The 11,435-nt window shown below is 40.3% G+C and overlaps 1 non-coding gene across 1 annotated transcript; it reads right to left on the reverse strand.

Annotated features, from left to right (window-relative positions):
- Positions 1 to 10,970: 10,970 nt before the first annotated feature.
- Positions 10,971 to 11,094, reverse strand: LOC141256950 (small nucleolar RNA SNORA17). The gene has a single exon (XR_012317889.1). It is a non-coding gene; the product is annotated as a small nucleolar RNA SNORA17 (small nucleolar RNA).
- Positions 11,095 to 11,435: the final 341 nt, after the last annotated feature.

The following is an 11,435-nucleotide window of genomic DNA, read 5'->3' on the forward strand; positions in this document are numbered from 1 at the left end:
ACACGCCTATTCCCCTTTCCACCAGCAGCAGGCCTTTTTCCACTCATTTTGGTGGTTAACTAATTCACAACTCTGGAGTTGTTTGCACAAAAAAACAATGGATGGGAACCGAGCAGAGCTGAGTGGCCAAACTGTGGTATTAGGCCAAAACTATTGGCTGGGTTAGATGCAGAAAAAAATTATATTCAATTTGCAACCTGATGAAGGTCAGTATAGATGGACTAATAGAGAAAGTCCCACACACAGCTAGAAGCCCAAATATTTTTTCAGAGGTAGATGCAGAAAAAAAATATATTCAGTTTGCAACCGGATGGAGGTCAGTATAGATGGACTAATAGAGAAAGTCCCACACACTGCTAGAAGGCCAAATATTTTTTCAGAGCTAGATGCAGACAAAAAATTATTTTTAATTTGCAACCTGATGGAGGTCAGTATAGATGGACTAATAGAGAAAGACCCACACACTGCTAGAAGGCCAAATATTTTTTCAGAGCTGGATGCAGATAAAAATTATTTTTAATTTGCAACCTGATGGAGGTCAGTATAGATGGACTAATAGAGAAAGTCCCACACACTGCTAGAAGGCCAAATATTTTTTCAGAGCTAGATGCAGAAAAAAATTATATTCAGTTTGCAACCTGATGGAGGTTAGTATAGATGGACTAATAGAACAAGTCCCACACACAGCTAGAAGCCCAAATATTTTTTCAGAGGTAGATGCAGATAAAAGTTATTTTTAATTTGCAACCTGATGGAGGTCAGTGTAGATGGACTAATAGAGAAAGACCCACACACTGCTAGAAGGCCAAATATTTTTTCAGAGCTAGATGCAGACAAAAAATTATTTTCAGTTTGCAACCTGATGGAGGTCAGTATAGATGGACTAATAGAACAAGTCCCACACACAGCTAGAAGCCCAAATATTTTTTCAGAGGTAGATGCAGACAAAAAATTATATTCAGTTTGCAACCTGATGGAGGTCTGTATAGATGGATTAATAGAACAAGTCCCACACACAGCTAGAAGCCCAATATTTTTTCAGAGGTAGATGCAGAAAAAAAATATATTCAGTTTGCAACCTGATGGAGGTCAGTATAGATGGACTAATAGAGAAAGTCCCACACACTGCTAGAAGGCCAAATATTTTTTCAGAGCTAGATGCAGACAAAAAATTATTTTTAATTTGCAACCTGATGGAGGTCAGTATAGATAGACTAATAGAGAAAGTCCCACACACTGCTAGAAGGCCAAATAATTTTTCAGAGCTGGATGCAGATAAAAATTATTTTTAATTTGCAACCTGATGGAGGTCAGTATAGATGGACTAATAGAGAAAGTCCCACACACTGCTAGAAGGCCAAATATTTTTTCAGAGCTGGATGCAGATAAAAATTATTTTTAATTTGCAACCTGATGGAGGTCAGTATAGATGGACTAATAGAGAAAGTCCCACACACTGCTAGAAGGCCAAATGTTTTTTTTTTTTTTTAATGCTAGCACTTTCTTGTGTGATCACTATTATTCTCTGCAGCGGACGCGCTGCTCCTGGGGTTTTTGCGTTCCATCGTGGAACGCAAGCCTCTTCTTTATTATGACTACGTGCATAGTTCATTGCTCTGCGTGTTTACCCTTCTGACTGGATATGACGTTTACTTTACTTCCACCCCCGTTCCACCGTATGGTACGGGTGGAACGCACCTTTGACAATAATAGCTTCAGGGCTGTATTTGGCGCCCTCTGCTTTGGACCGGATATGACGTTTAACCCATTTCCGTTTGATTTCCACGTGGACTGGGTGGAACACATTCTGATGAGAACAGGCCTGTCTACACACCATAGGGAGACAAACACTCACCTGAAACTAGTCACACCATTTGGGATCAACTATATAACACACACATGTGCTCTTAGACAACATCCCCCTGACGAAGCTGCGTCTGAGCAGCGTAACGCGTAGGGTCTCTGGTGCCAGCAGGTAATTATTCTTCCATATAATTTATTTACTTATTTTCTTGACTTGACCACTCAGGAATGCCTGTCTTGTTATTTATATGTGGATCAACTGTGCCACGTCATATATGACTTTGGTGACACAATCTGGCCAATACCTCTAAAATATGGGCCCCCATTGCCAATAGACCATCTCTCCTACTCATTCCTTGATTCACTTATATTATTTAGGGGGGTTTGCTTTGTCATAAACACATATTTTGACTGGTTGTGCTGTGCTATTTGTAGCCAGGGTTGCTTAGTTGGTCTACATTAATCGAATGTTATATAAGTGATGTAAAATATACCTGTGGCACATAACATAGTGGGGTTTATTGCTATTTTTATGCATATTATTATCGTGAATTCCCCCATATGAAGATTGCACATGTTTTTGTCTGTTTTAAATGCTTTTAAAAAATTTTTCTTTTGTTGTCTAAATGTAATCATGTAATAAAGATTTTTTTCACTTTTCCAACATTGGGTGTGCATGGTTATATATCCTGAGTCTTTTTCTTCCGAATAATTTTGTGTGTTTATATCAGGTTACTGTAGCACCCCTTTCTATTTGTGATTAATATTCCCCAGCAGTGCCCACTTTTTCTTTTTGTGTACTTGTATTTCTTGTCAGTTTCTGACATTCCAGAGTGGCTGCACGCAATATATTATAGAAAAGATATTTTTGAAGGCTTTCTTTTTGGTCTTTATTATATGATTATAATTGTATACATTTAACCCTTATATTTTTGTATTTTGTTTGAATAGTCGTCTAATTGGTTGTGACTTCTCCTCAGGGACAATGGCGTTTGATTTTGAGGCCAGGGAAGCGGCTTGGAGTAAACACAGTTTGGCTGCTTTTCCTCCCCCCACATTAGTGGAGGATAATGATTTTAACCGTCTTGCACGGGATTTGACGGATCTGCACAAGGCGGTTACACGTGTCTGGTGGAATATATCTAGTCTTGAAGAGTACCAAAGACTCTCCATTTTTCCTCGTGGACTGAGAGTCCAGATTTTTCCGGCCTGGGAACCTTCCCCGGAATTCAAGTCCACATGGGAGTCGGGTCTATCACAGTGCTCTAATATCCTCATCAACATGTTAATTCAGCATGACAGGGAATTATTTCAGACACTGAAAATCCGAATAAAATCATTGGAAACACAGATGTCTAAATTTGATCTTAATAAATTAGTAATGCCTTTCCAAATTAATTTGAGGGACACTATTGATCGTCTTGATAAGGACACCATGGAGAGAAAAAGAGCCAAACTTAATCGTGATAAGGCTGATTATGACAGGGGTCAAGCTTATAAATGGAAGCACAGGGGTAACCTGCGCAGATTTTCCTCTACAAAGTTTATAGAAGGGGGATCCTCATCAAGTGTAGGGCGTAGCGATCATTTTTTTAAGCTCAGAAACGAGCGACACCGACGGCGGACGAGACGGGGAAAACGCAAGCAACGGCAGCAAAAAAACAAGTCTAAACTCTGCAAGGACCATGGCCACCAGGACGTACAGGAAGAGAAACAGGTTTTGAGCCAGAGCTCTGATCAATTGCAGATCATCAATCTCTCTACATATACTCTAAGTGACACTGAAAGGTCTGTATTACAAAAGGGTCTAACATTTTCTCCTATGGTGCCGGCGGACAAATTCACCTTGATAAAAGATTTGTATCTATTTTGTAGGAAAATCATTTTTAGGGTCATTTACAGCAAGTCTGATGTGCCATCAGATCTTTCTTCTCCTATGGATAGACAGGTCTTCTCTGATCTACTTGAACTCCTACGGGACAACCAGGCATACCAAGGTAGGCAAAAATTTCCACACCGATTACCTTCTAAAATCTTACCGTCCCTGTCCATGGTTCCAGCAGTGTTTACCTTCTTTGAAGTCATGAAGGATGAGATCAGGAGATTACCCGCTAATAATTTATCCCATCAAAATCTAACAAACATGGAAAGACGTGCCCTCCTTTGTCTGCAAAAAAATCAGGAATTCCTTATTAAGGAAGCTGACAAGGGGGGTAACGTTGTCCTTTGGCCCCGGGACATGTATACCACTGAAGTACATAGGCAGTTGAATAATAGCAGATTTTATCTGAGGCTTCCATCGGATCCGACTCAGATTTTCTCGGCTAAATTTGAACGATTGATCCTTAAGGCCTTTTCCATGGGGATTATCAATAAACAGGAGAAGGACTTCATGATGGTGAGGAAACCAACTATTCCTACTTTCTACATATTGCCTAAAGTGCATAAAGACCTGGTTTGTCCGCCCGGACGACCCATTGTGTCAGGCATAGGAAGTATCTGTGAAAAAGCATGCATTTATGTAGATTTTTTCTTGCAGCCACTTGCCACCAGCCTTCCTTCTTATCTCAGAGACTCTTCCCATCTAATACAGTCTCTCAACTCCCTAAGTTTACCTGACCAGTTCCTGCTCATTACTGTTGATGTTGAATCGCTGTATTCCAATATAGCTCACCAGGATGGCATAGCAGCGGTCCTGCACTTTCTGAACAACACGAGTGGAGGTAATCGTCTGCATGACTCCTTTATTGTGGATCTTTTGAAATTTATCCTCACGCACAACTATTTTGTATTCGATCATGTGTTTTATCGGCAGGCCTCTGGGACCGCCATGGGCGCACGGTGTGCGCCCGCCTTCGCCAATCTATTCCTGGGTTGGTGGGAGGATACACACGTCTATCCCTTACGGGAATACAATTATGGGGTTTTCAAGTGGTTCCGGTTCATTGATGATATTTTAATTATTTGGACGGGCACGGAGGCGGAGGCAATTGATTTTGTTGATAGACTTAATGTTAATGACTTTAACATCCATCTTACCCATTGTATATCTTCTTCCGCAGTCTATTTTCTGGATTTGGAAATCAGGATAGTGGGCGGATCACTTGTTACTAAATTATACAGAAAATCGACTGCTACAAACAGTCTTCTACATTACCAAAGCTTTCATCCCAGAAATTTGAGAGACAGTATACCAGTGGGACAGTTTTCAAGGGCCAAGAGGAATTGTACAACACAGGATGACTTCAAAACTGAGGCCAGTAACCTAACTACACGCTTTCGTGAACGGGGCTATCCGAAATCCATAATCTCTAAAGCACATCAGAGGATCATCGCCAAACCACGGGAGGTTCTGTTGCAACCACGAGCTGACATGGAAGACACACAGATCAGATTTATTACTAGGTTTAACAATCAATGGAATGAAGTAGGTGGTCTATTCCGCAAACATTGGAATATACTGAAGACGGATCACCGTCTATCCAGTATATTATCAAACAAACCTTTGCTGACGGCTAGACGAGCCCCAAATTTAAGGGACAAACTCGTTCATAGCCATTACTTACGTCCGTTGTACAATACCTCTGGTGGTAATAGGCTCAAAGGCTCTTTTCCCTGCGGCAATTGTTCTGCATGTCCATTTTTTTCATCTGAAAAAATCTACTAACCCGACTGACAATCGTCAATTTCCTTTGAGGGACTACATTAACTGCAGGTCCACTAATGTTATTTATGCTTTGACCTGTCCCTGTCCCAAGGTCTATGTTGGTCAAACATCGCAGGAACTTCGGAGGCGGGTACAGCAACACGCTTCGAATATCCATCTTGCTGAACAGGATTTGAGAAAGGGCAGGACCATCTCCACGGTGGCCCTGCACTTTCTTCAATTCCATTCCAGCAGCACTAATAAATTGCGAGTTACAGGCCTCCAAAAAATGAAGCCTAACCCGCGCAATTCAGATCATACTAGGGACCTTTTGAGGACAGAATCCAGGTGGATCTTTACACTTGACACAGTGGCCCCAAAGGGCATAAATGAGGATCTCTCATTTACTGGTTACTTGGCTTAAATTTCCATGGTGTCCTTATAAGCAGTACTCTGTTTATTTTGGGGGTGCATGTGCACCTCCTTTAAATTCCATTCCAGCAGCTTTAATATCAATATTTTTTAGATTCTACCCAGTTCCCCGGGGTTAGTTTCTTATTGGACCCTAATGTTTGATGTAGTGGCTATGAGGGGCACGAATGAGTATTTTCCAGTTCTGACTTTTCCAGACTCCCATGGTGTTCTTATATGTGGAATCTTGCCCACTATTGGGGTTTTGATTCACTTTTTTTTTTTTTTTTTCCCTCCCATGGGGCCAACTTGTGCAGTTCCATTAGTTTATTGCTTATTTCTTGTATTTGTGATTGTTTAGCTGTGTGCATCTTTTCACATACTTGCACACAGTCTCATATGCATTTATATGTCTTGTCTTTTATCTTAATAAAGGAAGGGGAGGGAAGGAGAGGGGAGGATGGAAAGGGGAAGGGGAAGGGAAAGGAGAAGGAAGGGAAGGGAGAAAGAAAGGAAGAGAAAAAAGGAAAAAGAGGGAAAGGAGAGAGTTTTATTTTAAATGGGAATTTTTTTTTTGTTTTGTTTTTTTTTGTTTTATGTCTGTCTGGTTAGTGCGTCTTATATGTCCAGGTCTGTATTCTGTTATGTGATGCATCTTTGTATCTATCTTTGTATCTATGCATGTTTGGTGATTGTCCTCAGATCATATACTGACTTCTTAGTATTCCTGGTTTGGACTGCAATTCTTTCTTTCTTTTTTTTTTTTTTTTGTTTTTTTTAATGCTAGCACTTTCTTGTGTGATCACTATTATTCTCTGCAGCGGACGCGCTGCTCCTGGGGTTTTTACGTTCCATCGTGGAACGCAAGCCTCTTCTTTATTATGACTACGTGCATAGTTCATTGCTCTGCGTGTTTACCCTTCTGACTGGATATGACGTTTACTTTACTTCCACCCCCGTTCCACCGTATGGTACGGGTGGAACGCACCTTTGACAATAATAGCTTCAGGGCTGTATTTGGCGCCCTCTGCTTTGGACCGGATATGACGTTTAACCCATTTCCGTTTGATTTCCACGTGGACTGGGTGGAACACATTCTGATGAGAACAGGCCTGTCTACACACCATAGGGAGACAAACACTCACCTGAAACTAGTCACACCATTTGGGATCAACTATATAACACACACATGTGCTCTTAGACAACATACCCCTGACGAAGCTGCGTCTGAGCAGCGTAACGCGTAGGGTCTCTGGTGCCAGCAGGTAATTATTCTTCCATATAATTTATTTACTTATTTTCTTGACTTGACCACTCAGGAATGCCAGTCTTGTTATTTATATGTGGATCAACTGTGCCACATCATATATGACTTTGGTGACACAATCTGGCCAATACCTCTAAAATATGGGCCCCCATTGCCAATAGACCATCTCTCCTACTCATTCCTTGATTCACTTATATTATTTAGGGGGGTTTGCTTTGTCATAAACACATATTTTGACTGGTTGTGCTGTGCTATTTGTAGCCAGGGTTGCTTAGTTGGTCTACATTAATCGAATGTTATATAAGTGATGTAAAATATACCTGTGGCACATAACATAGTGGGGTTTATTGCTATTTTTATGCATATTATCATGAATTCCCCCATATGAAGATTGCACATGTTTTTGTCTGTTTTAAATGCTTTTAAAAAATTTTTCTTTTGTTGTCTAAATGTAATCATGTAATAAAGATTTTTTTCACTTTTCCAACATTGGGTGTGCATGGTTATATATCCTGAGTCTTTTTCTTCCGAATAATTTTGTGTCTTTATATCAGGTTACTGTAGCACCCCTTTCTATTTGTGATTATTATTCCCCAGCAGTGCCCACTTTTTCTTTTTGTGTACTTAACATTAATTTTCATCATTACTGAGAAAAAATCCAGTTATGATTTTGGTGCACGAACAGTTATCGAACATAACCTCGAACAGACGAATTTTTCTTAAATCGTTCGTGTTCGCCGAACGTCTCGAACACCGCCCAAAACAGCTCGAATTTGAGATTGGCGAACAGTTCGAGTAGAACAACGCTCATCTCTAGTGCTGTCACCTACAAAAAAAAACTTTCGGGACCGGTTAAAATCTATTTAAATATTCTACAATATTATCTCTCTTATCTTAAATTTGTGTACGGATGAGCTATTGCACTATTGATAGAGTATTACACGGATTCAGCCATGGATTGTTGCCTTATACTGCGTGCTGCTGCAAAAAAATCTATTCTATTCCCTATTAATACCGCTGTTAGCTGTATTTACAATAGCGACAGGTGCTAGGTGGTAACATCTGCTGGAAATGAGTGTTCATTCTGGTTGCATACATCTCTTCCACAGTCCATAACTAGATTGATTTTTTCCATACACTCATTGGCTAATTCATAATTTTTACAGTGATTTGTATTAAAAAATGAATCAAAGTTGACAGAAATTTAAGATAATTGACAGAAATTCATCGAAGTTGGCAGACATTTTACAAATTTGACAGAAAATAATCGAAGTTAACAAAATTTAATGATTTAATGTGTCATTCGCAGTTTCTCTACAGCTTCTGTATGTAAGAGGTAGTGGTGGGAGACTTGACACTACTGGAGCTGGAATTACCACTTCAGAACTCTCCAGTGCTTTGTTTCCATTCATTTCTGGGTGCTTCTTGAAGTATGTTTGTGGTCATTGTACTGCTTGAAGACCCATGACCTAGGATGTAAATCCAGTTTTATGACACTGGGCACCACATTGTGACCCAAAATCCTTTGGGAATCTTCACATTGCATGATGCCTTGCACACAGTCAAGACACCCAGTGCCAGAAGAAGCAAAACAACCCCTAAATATCTTTGAACCTCCACCATATTTGACTGTAAGTAGTGTTCTTTTATTTGTAGGCCTCATTCCATTTACAGTAAACAGTTGAATGATGTGCTTTACAAAAAAGCTCTATCTTGGTCTCATCTGTCACAGAGAAGCCTGCTGACCCTCTAAAAATAGTGGAGGCCTTCTTCTGGCACTCTATACATTATGAGGGCCAACTTCTGGACATCCATAAATTGTGAGGGCCGCCTGCTGGACATCCAAATTTCAAACTTTACAGAATATATACTAAAAATAAAATTTGACCACCTCAGATGGATACGTTATATTAAAATAGCAATGTACAGCTATGCAAAGCTGATGGCCCTCTAATAATAGTGAGGGCCGACTGCTGGCCCTTTAAAAATAGCATGGGCCGCCTGATGGCCCTGTAAAAATAGGCTTTGTGACTTTCAGAGTCCCTCCTTCATAAATGAAACAGGATGTGTCTGATCATGTCTCACACACCACATGGCCAAATAAGGTAGTAAAATGTTAAAATTACATTTACTGGTGAATGTATTTTTCACCTTTGAAAGCAATGCGAAAGTGCAAAAACGCATCAAAAACACATGTGTGAACATAGCCCAAGGTGTGGAGGAGCATTTTTGTTTTTTGTTATTTATTTTGCCTTATATACAAGTCATTACCCTGGAAAGAATGTTTCTTAACATTTTTTCCAGGAAAATCCAGTTTAGCTTTGCTTTTTTCTTTCAATGGTTTTTATTAAATTTAAATATATACAAAGGGAAGGAAAAAGGGAGAGGGAAGTTAAGGAAAAAAGGAAAAGGAGAATTTATTTGGGGGGGAATAAGGTAAGGTAGGTGGAAGGAGGGAAAGGAAAGAAAGGAGAACTCAGATTATATATCAAGTCCAAAGTTTGAAACAAAGAATACAAATAAAACAGATAAAAAAATAAAACAGATAAACAGTAAGCAATAGAATAGCATTGATTGAACATTCACGGTAAAAAAACCCAGTTAAAACAACAGTAATGTAGCTGTAACATTCACAACTAAAACAACTTAGTGCCACTTTAGACATTACTCTTAGGGAAAACATTGGTCTAAAGTCCCCATTTTTTCTTATGCTTTTCATACGAGTTGTTTGCAATAGCATGTTTATATTCATAAAATTTATGAGAAGATATCTTTCCTAAAATGTCAGGAAAATTGGGAGGAATCGCTTTTTTCCAAAAGGCTGCTATGGAATTTTTAACTACAAAAAAAATATGAATTAAAATAGGTCTCAGAAAAGGTTCTAAGTGTTCTAAAGAAAGGAGAGCCATTTGGGGAGTAATAAATAAGTTTATTTTAATTAGTTTATTAATGAATAATGAAACCTGAGACCATAAGTCTTTTATTTTGGGGCAATTCCAAAATATATGTAATAAGTCACTATTGTGGCCACAATTCCTCCAACATTCAGGAGAATGGTAAGGGAATGCTTTAGCTAACATAACTGGGGTGAAATGCCACTTAGTAAAAATTTTGTTATAGGATTTATGAAGAGACATGCAAATGTTAGAAGCATAAGTTAATTTCAGACCTCTCTCCCATTGATCTTCTGTAAATGTTTTTTTAGGCTGCGTGCCCACTATGTGTTTTTCCGCAGCGAAAACGCTTAAAAAACGCTTGGTAATACGTGCCCCATGGTAGCCAATGATAATCCACCTGTGCTGTGCACATGCTGCGGAAATTTCTGCTGCGGATTATCATTGCGGAAAAATACGCAGCATGTCCATTAATTTTTCAGACACGCAGCGTAATTGCCGCCATTGACTTGCATTGAATCGCATAATATCCACATGAGCACATGTGCACATGCGGATGTTAAGCGATTCAATGTGCGGATGGTACCTGGGTCTGGAAAAGAGGAGACTCTCCTCCAGACCCAGGTACCATATTACCTGTTAAAAAAAATTTAAAATAAAAAATAAACATATGCCATATTTTTCGGACTATAAGACGCATTTTTTTCCTCCAAAATTTTGGAGGAAAATGGGGGGTGCGTCTTATAGCCCGAATGTTGCTGGGGGGTATATATATATACTGTGTTGGGGGAGCGGTTGTGGCGGAGGAGCGGGGCACAGGAGGCAGCAGCCGCCTGCTTCAGCCAATATTGTCCCAGCTGCTAAAGAAAATGAATATTCATGCTCCTTAATAGCGATCGGCAGCAGCAGGAGCCGTGCTGCGGATACACTGTTTGCCGCTATTAAGGAGCATGAAGTCACTGCTCCCTGCGCACACAGTCCCGGCGTGGGGAGCAGTGACTTCCGGCAGCTGATCTCTCCTTATGACCCACACATGACAGTGACGTCATGCGTGGCTCACATGGAGAGATCAGTGCGGGCAGACAGGACGCAGACCTGGAGGAGAGAAGAGAGGTGAGTAGGACTGTTTATTTTTTTATGTGCTGCCTGATGGGGATTAGGGGGACCATGCATACTAGGATAAGGATGAGGTGGCCATACATACCAGGATAAGGATGAGGGGGCCATACATACCAGGATAAGGATGAGGGGGCCATACATACCAGGATATGGATGAGGGGGCCATACATACCAGGATAAGGATGAGGGGCCATACATACCAGGATAAGGATGAGGGGGCCATACATACCAGGATAAGGATGAGGGGGCCATGCATACCAGGGTAAGGATGAGGGGGCGATACATACCAGGGTAA

Source organism: Phyllobates terribilis, unplaced genomic scaffold, assembly GCF_046119375.1.
Source record: "Phyllobates terribilis strain yellow unplaced genomic scaffold, ASM4611937v1 Scaffold_2__4_contigs__length_985480577, whole genome shotgun sequence".
NCBI lineage: Eukaryota > Metazoa > Chordata > Amphibia > Anura > Dendrobatidae > Phyllobates > Phyllobates terribilis.